Here is a 15,238-nt window from a genome sequence, read left to right on the forward strand (position 1 = left end):
TTTCCCAAAAAGAACCACAATAGGAAATGTGAAAAACAAAGAAATATATATTAACAAAATTAGTTTATAAAAAAAGAATCGATTTCTTTAAAAAAAGGGACTTCCGACTTCCCTTAGAAACATCCAGAAATGCAAACTTGCAGCAAGTGGATAAACAACCCTCCCATACAAAACACTACATTCCCGAATTAATACATACATAATATTAAAATGCACAAAAATAGTTAGCATAGTATACTACACCTAATTTACATACCAAAACACTTCACTTCCCAAATCACAATATTGCAACGCAACACAACACCAGATAGCATTAAAAACAATATAAAACACACAATAAACTTATCAATAATAACACACATCATATACACACTCTTCCTATATCACCTAACCCTACAAACACATTTGCATTGGAACTAATTAATTTATTTTTACCGATGAACAGCAGCACCCGACTGCAACTTCTTCCTTCTAAAAACAACCCAAAATAACACCAAAAGATTACTAAGGTGCCGATTTCGATGCGGCCCGTAAAGGCTACGACCATAGGTCGGAGCCTTCAGGGCCGCATCATAATGGGCATCTTGATTTACTTACCGTCTGCCTCATTATGATGGAGGCAGTTGGAAAGGCTAGTATTCTCAGGGGTGGGCCTTTCTGCCCTTGAAATTACAATGCACGGTTTCCGACAGGGTTTTCATGCCGGCTTGACCGACATGGAAACCATATCGGAAAGCGTGTTTGGGGGCCCCCAGCAGGGTACCCTTTGATTCATGGCCTCCGGTTTGAGGCTGAGGGTTCACCTATTGTACCCCCAGGTAGATCTCTGCACCCTGTGGCAGGCACCTTGTGGCGCCTGCCACAGGGTGCAGGGTTGAACTGCACCTCCCTTTCCTCAATGGGAGCTTGTGTTACGGCCGTAACACAAGCTCCCATTGAGAAAGGAAGTGTTCGGTCATATCGAAATGAGTTGGTTGGACTGAGTCGGTATCGAGCAGGAGCAACTCCACCCGACATCAAAATAAGCCCCTTAATGTAGTTAGCTCTAGAAAAAATGGCCGTCTAATAAAAGTTTATAAAAGACTATCTCTTCATAGGGATGAATGGGAAAAATAGCAAAAATATTTTTAGAATGTTGAATAAAATGTTAAAAAATGTAAAACATATTACACATGTACAACAATGCTCAAATACTTAGGGCCTCATTACGATGTTGGGCATAAAGCCCCTCCCAGCAGTTGGAATCTCCTTGACTGTGTTGGAACGCTTCCGACTGACTCGGTCGGCTTACAACCCGCCTGACCGATTACGATGTTGCAGTCGGATTGTAACCCGCACAGTCTTTCCGAATCAATTCGATGGGCCCTCGGAGAATTTGTGTGGGCCGAAACCGCGTCATACAGCTCTACGGACAGCGTTTCTAACCGAGTAATTACGATGCTGATTTCCAACAGCCTTTCCATGTCAGTCTACCCGACACAAAAAGTCTGTTGGAAACTGACTTTTGGGACACCTGGCAGGCCCCCATTCAATTTGCAGCCTCTGGTTGGGCCCAAAGGGATACCTGAAGGATCTCCCTGTAAAACCCTGCACTGTGTGGCAGGCACAATGGGGTGCTTGAAATAGGGTGCCGGGTTTTCCCCACACACCCCATTTCCCCATAGGAGCCTGTGTTGTCAGGCGGAACACGGGCTCCCATAGAAGTCTATGGGACTCCGACCGAACAGCATCGGAAGGAATTGCCGAACGAGACGGTGTTGGCCGAAAAGTTTCTGCTCGACATCGTAATGAGGCCCTTAATACGAAAATGGTACAGTATATATTAAATAATATTATAGCATTAAAAAAATTATTTCTTTTATATTGATAATATTTATGTTAAATAACACAAAAAACTATGTGTAACATATCTGTGGAAAAATGTATTTAAAAATGTACAATGTGAAAAAATATGAAAATGTATAACATTCAACATGTATTTAAAAGCATTGTTTTCTACAACTATTAAAAAATATATCATATATTGACATAAAAATGTAAAAAACAAATTACATAAATATATTTCAAAATTAGCAAAAATGTGGAATAAGTCGTTTTTTCAAAATAAAAGTTTAAAAAATGTCATGTGTATTGTGTTCTTCTAAAACTTATTAATGTAAAAAAATAATAACTTACAAATGTTATGCTGTTTTACCAAACCAACACAAAAACTGCTTTTACAAAGTATTTAATACTACAAACATAACACTTGCTAGTCCCACTTCACTACAAACAAACTAAACACATGTCTATAATACTTGGGGCCTAATTACAATGTTGGGCGGACACTGTTGCGGTCTGGAACAGAGCGACCATAGGTCAGCTGTTCTGACTGCAGGATTTTGATGCGACCATCCTATGGTCGGTCGGAAAAATTAATTTTTCAATGGCAGCTTGTGACCATTGGAAATCTCTGCACTGTGTGGCAGGCAACATAGCGGAGGGCCAGTGGGAAGGAGGCCCTGCTAGGGGCCCCCAAAGACATTTTCCTACAGCCTTTCCATGTCGGGAAAGGCCGACATGAAAAGGCTGTTGGAAAGTGCCATCATAATGCCAACAGCGGAGCTGAACTTGGCTCCGCTGTCCATACAGGATTATGGTGACTCCTGATACTCATTGAGCCCGTCAGTAGCACATCGGAATCCTCCCACAGGTTTCACTCCGACTGCCATCAACTTAATACAGCAGTGGGACTCAAACCTACAATGTCGGGTAGAAAGCCTCTGACAGCCGGTCGGACGCTTTCCGCCCAGCATCGTAACCGGGCCCAAAATAGTTAACATTCACTATTTCCACTCTAATATAACATATCTACGGGAAGGTTTTAGACAGTAAAAGGGTTGTATTTACTATTCCCACTCCAACATAAACTAACTCAGGGAATGCGTTGGACACTAAAGGGTCAACATTTACTATCCCCACTCACATCTAACTTAACTCAGGGAAGGTATTGGACACTTAAGAGGCAACATTCACCATTCCCACTGCAATAGAACTCACCTCCGGGGATGATTTGGAGACTAAAAGAGTCAAATGTACTATTCCCACTCCAATCTGACTTAACTCAGGGAAGGTATTGGATGCTTAAGAGGCAACATTTACCTTTCCCACTGTAATAGAACTATCTCTGGGAGGGTTTTGGACACGAAAAGTGTTATGTTTACTGTTCCCAATCCAATATAAAGTAACTGAGGGAAGTTGATGGACACTAAAGGGGCAACATTTACTATGCGCTCTGAAATCTAACTTAACTCAGGGAAGGTGATGGACACTAAAGAGGCATCAGTCATCATTTCCATTTCAATAGAACTTATCTCAAGGATGGTTTAGGACACTGAAAGGGTTAAAATTACTATCCCACTCCAATATAAAGTAATTGAGGAAAGGTGCTGAACACTAAAGTGGCAAAATATATTACATCCACTCTTATCTAACCTAACTTAGGGAAGGTGTTGGACACTAAGGAGGCAACAGTTACCATTCTCACTGCAATATAACTCATTTCAGGAAGGTTTTAGACATTAAAATAATTCAATGTACTATTCTCACTCCAATATAAAGTAACTCTGGGAAGATGAGGGTCACTAAATGGGCAATATTTGTCATTCCCACTCCAATCTCACTTAACTCAGTGAAGGTGTTGGACACTAAAGAAGCATCATTCACCAGTCCCACTCCAGTACAAGTTATCTCAGGGAAGATTTTAAACACTAAAAGGGTTGAATTTACCAGGGAAGGTGTTGGACACTAAAGTGGCAACATTTCCTAATACCACTCCAGCATGTCTTAACTCAGGGAAGGTGTTGGACACTGAAGAGACAACATTCACCATTCCCACTGCAATAGATGTTATCTCAGAGAATGTTTTGGACACTAAAAGGGTTACATTTGCTATTCTCACTCCAATATAAAATGACTCAGAGAAGGTGTTGGACAGTAAAGGGGCATCATTTACTATTCCAACTCCAATCTAACTTAACTCAGGGAAGGATTTGGACACTAAAGAGACAACATTCACCATTCTCACTGAAATAGAACTTATCTCAGGGAACGGTTTGGACACTAAAAGGGTTACATTTACTATTCCCACTCCAATCTAACTTAATTCAGGGAAGGTGTTGGACAATTAATGGATAACAATAACAATACCCTCACTATATAGTAAACTAAAAAGAAAACACTTATGGCCTGATCATGACATCAGGCAGATCACCACCGACAGGTTGCCGGTGGCGGCCTGCCCAACAGCAGTCTGACTGCTGTATTTTGATGGATGCGGTCAGACAGTAAGTGGTCGGGGGAAAGACCACTGAATTCACCAGGATCTCAGATCCCAATGGGCGGCGGTTGGAATCGTAGTCCTGACAAGAGGCGGTGCCAAGGCAGGCACTGCCATTGGGATTATAATGTCCCTCTCTGACTACCTTTTCATTTAAAGGCTGTTGGAAACAGACTTTGGGGCCCCAAACAGGTCCCCCGTCCCTTGTGGGCCACAATTCTTTTTATAACTATATACATTTTAATTACCAATATTCCAAATATTTTATAACAATTACAAATCTATATCATTTTTTAAAAATAATTTAAAATAATCAAATTTTATTAAACAAATTCCACACCCGTATCCACTATAAACCAAACAACTCAGTCCTAAAGATTTTTTTTATTTTTAAATGTAATAAATACACATCCAAGAATGCACACTAATACATATATATTTTTTGTAATACTTCCCACCCTTATCCCCTATAAACCCAACATCCCACTGATAAAATATTTTTCACTTTTGAATCAAAATATTTAAAATAATAAACATAAAACAAAATGGACTAATACATTATTTTTAAAATACTTCCCCCTTATCCCCAGTAGACCCAACATCCCTCTCTTAAAAATATAATTATACTAAATTAAGAAAATGATAAACAATTTAAATTTCAAAAAACATTCTTATAACAAACAATTACAAGAAAATGAATAAATAATTATTATCAATAAAAAATATAAAAATAAAAATGCAATATATAACTCACTATTTACCACTATTAAACGCTATTAAGAATAATGACATAAACTACAGTGATATTAAGTACATTTATATTTAAAACAACACCTACAATGATATTTTTGACAATGATATAAATCTGTCACGATATTCTTGACACGATATTTATGCTACACAATATTTTGTATTTGATATTTTGCCCCAATTCCCCTTATATTGTGATAGTGGCCTTATTACTAGTGGTAGGTACCCACCTACACCTACTGATAAACCACATTCCAACATGTTCACAACAAGCAATTCTACTCAGCAATTTCCCAGTGTGCAGAGTGAAAAAAACAGTAGCATCTATCTACAAAATGGGGGTGTCAATGCAAAAAAATACACTTTCTGTCATTAACCTATACAGAATCCTATATATATATTTAGGACTGTCAGTCTCAAAATAATAAGGATTACATTTCTTGGTTAATACACCGGGATTTATGTAGTGTATGAAACAAATCAAGTGTTGAGCAATGTTGTGAAAAATCTAAAAAATCTTCAGTTATTGCTGCATATTTTTTGCATGCAGACTAAAGAATTACGAGTGCAGATATTTAATCAAAGATGGCTGTGAATGTGTCATAAAAATCATAGGGGTTCAGCTGTACATAGGTATTTAAAGGCAAATTGTGGCTTAAAATGTAGGCCTTTTCAGTTTATGTGCAGTGTATGTGCATTGTGCTTTCTTCTAGCACAAATGCACTAGAAGACTTATAATACTACTGTTCTTTCTATCAGCAGCAGTTCTTTCTCAACTGCTGTGTACTTCCACCTCTAACATGTAGCTCTATAATGCTTTTTGTTACTACCGTCGCTTTATGGTCCAGCAGTGTTTGTCTAAATATGTAGCTCCTGAAATATATCCTTTAAATCTGTTTTTATATCCAATATACTAAATGTTTCCTGAAATTTCACTCAATGGTGCTCCTTGTCATAATCCTATGTAAAATGAAATGTACTGTAAATTGTAAACTGTAAGTCTGCTTTATAGAAAAGAAGTCTCATTAAACAAATAAAAAAGTAAGGGCCTTAATACGAGTACGGCGGTCCACAGGGCTGCTGTACTTGCCGTGGTGGTCCGACCACTGCCATCACTGTGGGTTCACCTGCAATATTCAGAGTATGGCTGTCGAATTGGCACAGGACCAACATGTCCACCAGGGATCCAAGACCCTGTATCAGTCACACAGTGGAAGGGGGCAGCAATATGCTGGCGGTGGCACTGTGGCACTGCCATGCATTTTACAAGTTGCCTATTCATCGCCCCTTTCATGGTGGTGAGCCCACCATGAAAAGGGTGGCTGAGAGGCAACTAGGAGGCCCTAACAGGGGCCCCTGCCACTCCTGGGCCTGGGGTGCCGGTGGGGGACACATGTTTTACCCCCCTGGAATCGCACCACAGTTCCTGAACGGTGTGGAATGCATGCCACACCATGCAGAAACATGCTGCAGGCGCAGTCACAGCTGCGACTTCAGTTAAATCTCACTGATGAGCCTTATACAGCCACTGCCACAGCATTGCCCGCCCACCTGCCAAGGATTACAGTTATAATCTGGTGGGTGAGCGCTCGGCAGGCTTGAGCGGTCATTCAGATGGGACAGCGGTAGTGGGCCAACAGTAGGACTGTGAAGCTCGTAATAAGGCCTTAAGTCAGAAAAATATGTAAGTTCATGTCACATTGACTCTCTTATTGCTGGCTAATTAAAACTTACTTAACATTGGTCTACCTACCTGTGTCTTGGAAATCTGCCCACCTAATTTAGAGTTCTTCAGAGTGGTTAGATCCTGTTAACCCTAGTATAAGTGTCATACAATATACTGCACTTGTAATAAGGATGACAGGATATTCATGTCATTTTTGTGACAGAGGAACCTGTCCTCTAAACTCTAAATCAGACCCCCAGAGCCCGAGCTGCAAGCTACCTAGTGTGCTAACATGCTTTCCATTTTGCAAAAGTGTAATTACATCGACATGTCTTAGAGCCATTTATCCACAAAGAAATATTTACCATATGGGTGTATTTTTCACTGTGAGTAAATCCATTGATGAGTGGAAAATCAAATTTTGTGATACACTTATGGGAATTTAGATAGTTAACTTAGATGCGGAAGGACATTTGTGAATTAAGGCTTTATTACGAGTTTGGCAGCCTGACCATCCAAAGACCGAGTCTGCCAGTAGCCCAGTCTTCAGACTGACGTATTACGAGCTGACCATGGTGCCCAGGCGAAGTGGCTGAAGAGATCTTGAGGCGGTGGTGATAATATTTCCATATGTATCGATGCCTGTGTGAGCATTTCGGCTGCATATGTGTTGAATGCACACATATGCATGACACATGGAAAAATACCACCTACCCATTGCCAGAGTCCGGCTCATATGCGGTCAGTCCAGGCAATAAGTACATGGTACAAAAAGGACTCACCTGTAAATTCCCACAAACAGGGTCATGTTCTTTGGAGTGAAGAAGCCGCTGTGAAGGGGGACCTGGTGAAAGGGATCCACGTCAAACTCTGCCTGGAAGAACAGGAGTATGCACCCCAAATCCTTCACTACTGCTGATTCAAAGCTGGCAGCCAGACTGCTGCAGTCGGCTTGTCAGAAAGCCAACTCGTAATACGGATGGTGGTGAAGCTCCCCTGTACCACCCTGTGGCAGCTGCATTTCCCCGACCACAAACTCAGCAGTCAGTGGTGTGCTGGCTGTGTCGGTGGTTCAGCTGTTGTCTTTTGAAATGTCATTCACCCAACTCGTAATACGGTGGTCAGACTGCCATCGCCGGCATGATGGTCCACAGACCACCAAACTCGTAATGAGGCACTTGGTCTCTCTGGGCCATATTCATGTAAAAATTCAAAAAAGTACAGGCAGAGATTTACATCACCTACTGACTATAGTTTTTTTTATTTTTAATTTACAAATATTGCCAGAAGCGCACATGGGCCTGACTCACAGAATGGGTGTGCTGCCTTCATCTGCGGCATGTACACCTTTTGAAAGGTGCACCCTTGCACAGACCGGGAGAATTCATTCTATTTTCATGAATGCCCTGCAGCCAAAGAAGATATGAACTTCTGAATTCACTGTAATACAGAGAGATGACTTATAAGCCATTCAGTTTTTCACACTTCAGGCTGCAGCCACTTGCATTTTAAAGAGGAGACATAGATGCCCCTGCATGAAGGTTCAGTGTGTGTCATCACCTGCCCCTCAGGGGGATATCTTGGACAGGTCCATGGGACCCTCTTTGTCCCCTCAAGAAGGCTGCCAGTGCCACCTGGCGACACAATCATTATGAATCTCGTTGTGGTGCTCTGTAAGTATACCTACTAATGGTCTGTTTAGATCTGTGCATGGGCATCATTTCGGAGTAGTCAGGGTAGGAGCTGTGACCTCTAGCTTGCTCCCTGCTACTCCTGGCACTTCCTTTCTGACCCGTGGCCTCAGAGGACACAAAGGTTCTGCCCCATCTGAGGAGAGGGGTCACAAAGGAGGTGCCAGAAGTAGCAGGGAGCAAGCTAGAGGTCACAACTGCGACCACAGACTACTCCCAAATGGCATCCATGGCTCTGTGCCTACGTTTGGAATCAGGTAAAGTGATTCCCTCATTTACATGGGGTCGGGTGCCCATGCAAATAAGCGAATGTCAGTGCTAACAGTATTACCAAAGGGCCTCATAAGTGTCTGCAGCCCCTTCTGTAATACTGTAGTGACTTGTAGATGCACAAAGCGGGCACACATGTCAGATGCATAACACATCCCCAAGAAAGCTATGCCCGGCACATGTTTTCAGGCATAAATCTGGTACTATCAAGTAACTTTCCCTAACGGCTCCTATTCCCTTGTGTTGAGTTCTCCATAGTGAAGAAGACCCCTGAGGAAATTAAGCCTCTGGTGCAAAGGCACATTTTTTTCTCTGCAGGTAAATGTTTTTTCCCTGTGGAGTAAATACTTCCCTTACACACCCAGCAAGTCTCAGTGTTCATATCCGTGGGTGAGATTTACTACTGTAAAGAGGGCCCTTTATGAGCTGCATCCCAACTCCCTTAAATAGCAATACTAACAGAAAATCTGCTGACCATAGCTGTACTTTATAGGTCGAGTCTGGGCAAAGCATGCTCTGCTCTGCAAGGCATGCTGTATGAGGTAGGGACTTGAAGCCCTGCCCAATGTCCGCCAACATTTTTCATTGGCTTGTGACATTGTCCACTGCAAGCTGTGGCTGTTCATTGATCAAAAGGCTTAGTAGTACCTCCTTATTACCGCCTTGTCTCATTTTGAACCTCCCATTGAGACACCTTCTCTTATATGTTTTGCTGCTTGGTAGGCTTTAATTATAGCGGCCGAGCACTATTTTCTCAAATAGCTTTGTCCTGCCTGCTGCTGAAGGTGGACAAGCTCTCTCCTAATTTTTATTTTTTTTATTTTTGCGGCACGCATGTGCAATTGAATAGATCTTGCATTTTCAAGACTTTAAGCCAATTGCATTGTAAATGACAATGCCTTTTATTTATCTGCTTTAAAAACAACACACAAATAAACGTCATTGTCATTTACGATGCCAATAGCTCAAATTCTCATAAATGTGAGACATATTACATTGCAAACGCTTGTTAGTATCTGCAATCAATTTTATTAATTCGAAAATATAATAGTTATTCATTACGTGGTAAACAAAGCATCAAACTTGCCTTTCAGGCAGCATAGACAGCCTAAGCCAAATTAAACCTGAGTCAACTACACCTCAGTTATTATTGTATTTAATTATGATTGCCTTTATTGTGAGCATCAGAGGCGGAATAGAATAATGACAACATTGATTACAGTCTCTCTCTGTATGAGAATCAAACACTGAACTCTGCCCACGGTTCATTCTTACTGTAAGTAGGCAGGATTCTCGAATAGTTAGAAACAAACACCTCCGTAATTATAAGGCACAGAAATTAGACACGCTCTAAACTGAGTCTGCTAGCAGGCAAAGTTAATCGCCCAACTCTCTATGTTATAAAATCACAACAATCATCTTGCTACATTTTGTTTTACGGGATTTCAAAATATTGGTTACTATTGTTGCATAAAGATAGAAAGGCAGGTAATATGACATTTATGGTAATAATGCAAGATGTTTTTTTAATATGGCAGCACTCATCAAAAGGATTATTGTACCTAAACACACAACGAGTTCGTCCAAAAATGTTGATGCTATATACCTTTTTAACTCTTTTAATTTTCTATTCTGTGATTTGAATAACCATAGTATGTATGTAATATATAACCAATCCATAACTTTTTTACTACACAATTGTGTAGTTCACTCCCACGTCCACAGAAATACTATGAGTAATCTTGGGTATAAACTCAAATTGACAATCCTGAAAATGCAAATACATTTAGAACAAGTATTATTTGCGAAAGACTTTTAGGTATATACGTCCTATTTTGAAAGAGCATAAGATAAAACCAAAATAACAAATCCAAAGAGTTCTACGGTAAGCAGTATAGTACCTTTAAATAGAATATGATCACACAATTTAATGAAGAAGCAGTGTTTAATATTAGGTAGTACAAAAACGTTGAATGTCATGAATATAAATGTAACCACACAAGCTGATGTATAGTACACTGATAACCTAAATAAGAAAGAACATACCAAATCAGCCCTAGGGATTTTAGATAAAAAAGCAGTCTCGGGTCTTATCTTTATTTCATCAGACAGACTGCCATATATTACAAACAATGAATTCTCACTAGTGTTAGAAGGGCATACAGCCACACATTGGTTTAAAGATACAACTGTGAAATGTGTGACCTGAAGACTCAATCAGAGATTGAATGAAAGCTTTTATATATAAACTAAGATATTCTAATTGCTGCAACATAAACATTTGATAGATGTTTGATTGGTTTATGTAAAAGAAAGCAAGCCCTGGATTCCTTGATCTAGATATAATTGATAGAATCACATTCATCTGGAAAAAAAGTTAAAGTGATATCCATATTGAAATCTAGGTAGTAAACAGCGACATACTGTTATACTGTAGGAGATGTACTTTAGACTAATGAAAGCATATGATGCTATAGGCTCTTGGTGTCTATCCCACAGTCATAATAGTGCATATTTTACTGTTAACTACTGTAGTACCTACTCTACAGATACGGTTTACACCTATTCTACAGATTACTGTACTTATAGGTCATATTTATAGATCTGAAACCTAACTTGGGAGTAGTTGTACATTCAGTGGGTTATGCAGACAATTTATGATAATGTACTACAAGAGGCAGAGGAGCAGATTTTCTTCTGTGTTGAGGCTGGATGAGCAGTATATGCGGACCAACTTGACTATTCAAGTTTTGTTGCGAAAGGGGATTTGATGTCAATCTTATATAACTTCAATATAACTTCTAACCCAAATACAAGGATGCTATTTCCATTTTAACCAGAGCATAAGGCGACACCTACAAAAATCTACCCTAAGGGGATCATTATAATGTTGGGTGGAAAGCCCCTGCCCAACAGTCGGAATCTTTGCAACTGTGTCGGAGCCCTTCCGATCGACTCAGTAGGTTAATAGTCCAACCTCCCGATTATGATGTTCGTGGTCGAAAAGTAAACCGAGAGACACGTGGAGTATTTCTGTTGGTCGGAACCACGCCGTATCCCTCTATGGATGGCATTTCTGCCATTGGGATTACAATGTTTCTTTCCAACAGCCTTTCTGCGTCAGCCTTTCCAACACGGAAAGCCTATCGGAAAGTGACTTTGGGGGCTCCCAGCAGGGCTCCCTGGCAGCCGTGGCCTACTTTTGCTGGCGTACCCCTTGTGAAACCCTGCACTGTGTGGTGCCTGCCACAGGGTGCAGGGTTTTCTACACACACCCCATTTCCCCATAGGAGCCTGTATTACAGCCGGTTCTCAGGAAGTAAGACAAGCCCCCACAGGAAACAATGGGAATCCGAGATGGTGTCAGGAGGAGGCTTTCCACCCACCATCATAATGAGCCCCTCAGTGTAGAATATGCAATGAATAGCCACTTGCATATGAAATAAAAAAAGAACTAGCTCTAGCCTGTGTCTGAAGTAGCAAATCACTATAACCTATTAATAGAAAGTCACCAACTAGACTATTTGGAAGATACCTGTGTAGCAAGACTACATAGGGGCCAATTAGGATGGCGGTCGGAAAACCACCCCGACCGCCATGGAAGAGGAAAACAACCGCTCGCTGGTACCGTGGAAAAACCGGTGGCCAAATTAGGATCATCCACCAAAAAACACAGACTGCGGCCAAGAAAAAACGCCCGTAGTGGGAGGTGATGGCCAAAATCCATCTGCGGTGGTCGGATACGCAGCGGAAAAACACTAACCCGCCGCAAGCATAGCAGAGACACCGCACGGGAAATTAGGATATCCTTGATGGTCCCGCGGTGCGTTCCGCCGTTTCCAACCGCCACAGTCGCACACTGTGATGAATGGGAGAGCCAGCGGAAGAGCTGCAGGATAGCCAATATGGCGGACGAAGCAAAAAACCCACAATAAAGCCAAAAGCGCACACAGCAAACTAGCCATGCCCCCCAAAAACACAAAACACACCCCAATGACACAACCACATGGCAAAAAGAAAAATACAATTCCCAGCATGCACAACACACCGACAGCAATACCCCTTTTGGACACACCCACATAGCTGAGTATACAACCAGCCCCTTCCCTGGCCACAGTCCTTTGCAACATTCCAAGACTGAAGGCCACCAACCCTCACAACAAAGGATAGGCAAAGCAACACACCAGCACTACTCACACCACACACAGCACCACAACCACTTCCACACCTGCACCACTAACCCCCTGCACATCACACACCATACACATCACAACCACACCCACCACTCACACCCCTGCACCCACAACCACTTTGCACACCACACACCAAGGCAACACATTAAATGGCCAAATTCACAGAGAGTGAGTTGACAGTCATGGTAAATGAGATAGTCAAAGTGGAACCACAACTGTTTGGTAGCCTGGTCCAACAGACACCATTAGCCACAAGAACACAAATGTGGGCAAGGATAGTCCAAAGGGTCAATGCAGTAAGGACCACCACCGCGATCCAAAAAGGAGATCATGAAGCGGTGGCATGATCTGAAGAGGGTTGTCAAAGAGAGGAGAAGCAAGAACCGTGAGCTGGCTGAGCGGACTGGCGGTGGCACTCCCATTCCACCACAACCATTCACACCATGGGAAGAGAAGGTGCTTGCCATACTGCATCCAGAGAGTCTCACAGCAGTAGCTGGGGGAGTGGAGGCTGGTAAGTATTAAAAAATGACAACCACCACACTGATATATACTGTCTTGCACTAAAACGCTACACCACCTAGGACAAATTCCATTCATCTGCACCACACACTCACAAAAACATGTCTCACAGATCCAACATTCACCCACTCCCATATCACCCCAAACGTAGCTACCAACGTTACCATGGGGTCATGTGTACAGGCAGCCAGCACTACAACTCCCACCATGCCCCCTTGTCCCACAGCATCAGCAAGATGGAGCCCTCCCCCACCCCACCCAGAAGCATGTGTCAGCCATTACACAATCCACATCAAACTCACAGGTAGGTAGCCATCTTCCCTGGGAGGGTGTTTGTGCGTGGGAGGCCTGTACCACTACTCCCACCATGCACCCTGCCCCACACCTCAGCAGGATGGAGCACCCCCCCACCCAGAAGCAGTTGCAAGCCATTGCAGTACACCAAACAAGCGTATAGGTAGGTAACAATCTTCCATGGGAGGGTGTTTGTGGGTGGGAGGCTTGTACCACTACTCCCACCATTCCTCCTGCCCCACACCTCAGTAGGATGGTGCACTCCCCACAGCCCACCCAGAAGCATGTGCCAGCCATTACATTACCCTCATCAAACTAACAGGTAGGTAGCCATCTTCCCTGGGAGGGTGTTTGTGGGTGGGAGGCCTGCACTACTACTCCCACGATGCCCCCTGTCCCACAGCCTAGCAAGATGGACCCCACCCCACCCAGGAGCAGTTGGAAGCCATTGCAGTACACCTAACAAACTCACAGGTAGGTAGCCATCTTACCTGGGAGGGTGTTTGTGGGTGGGAGGCCTGTACCACTAGTCCCACCATGCCCCCTGACCCACACCTCAGCAGGATGGAGCACTCCCCACACCCCACCCAGAAGCATGTGTCAGCCAGTACATTACTCTCATCAAACTAACAGGTAGGTAGCCATCTTCCCTGGGAGGGTGTTTGTGGGTGGGAGGCCTGTACTACTACTCCCACCATGCCCCCTGTCCCACAACCTAGCAAGATGGACCCCTCCCCCATTCCACCCAGAAGCAGTTGGAAGCCATTGCAGTACACCTAACAAACTCACAGGTAGGTACCCATCTTCCCTGGGAGTGTGTTTGTGGGTGGGATGCCTGTACCACTACTCACACCATGTACCCTGGCCCACACCTCAGCAGGATGGAGCACTCCCCACACCCCACCCAGAAGCATGTGTCAGACATTACATTACCCTCATCAAACTTACAGGTAGGTAGCCATCTTCACTGGGAGGGTATTTGTGGGTGGGAGGCCTGTACCACTACTCCCACCATGTACCCTGGCGCACACCTCAGCAGGATGGAGCACTCCCCACACCACACCCAGAAGCTAGTGTCAGCCATTACATTACCCTCATCAAACTAACAGGTAGGTAGCCATCTTCGCAGTGAAGGTGTTTGTGGGTAGGAGGCCTGTGCCACTACTCCCACCATGCACCCTGGCCCACACCTCAGCAGGATAGAGCACTCCCCCACCCAGAAGCAGTTGGAAGCCATTGCAGTGCACCAAAAAAACTTATAGGTAGGTAGCCATCTTCCCTGGGAGGGTGTCTGTGGGTGGGAGGCCTGTACCACTACTCCCACCATGTACCCTTGCCTCCCAGTACAGCAAGATGGAGCTCTCCATACCACCCAGATGCATGTGGCATATAATGGCCCACCTCAAACAAACTAATAGGTAGGTAGACATATTATTCTGTCTTATGACACCACTGAGCAGGATGTAAGCCTCCACCATGCACACACAGATGTGTCACATTACAAAGCTAAATGTGAGCACATAAGCCAGTACAT

The sequence above is a fragment of the Triturus cristatus genome, chromosome 9 (genome assembly GCF_964204655.1).
Source record: "Triturus cristatus chromosome 9, aTriCri1.1, whole genome shotgun sequence".
Classification (NCBI taxonomy): domain Eukaryota; kingdom Metazoa; phylum Chordata; class Amphibia; order Caudata; family Salamandridae; genus Triturus; species Triturus cristatus.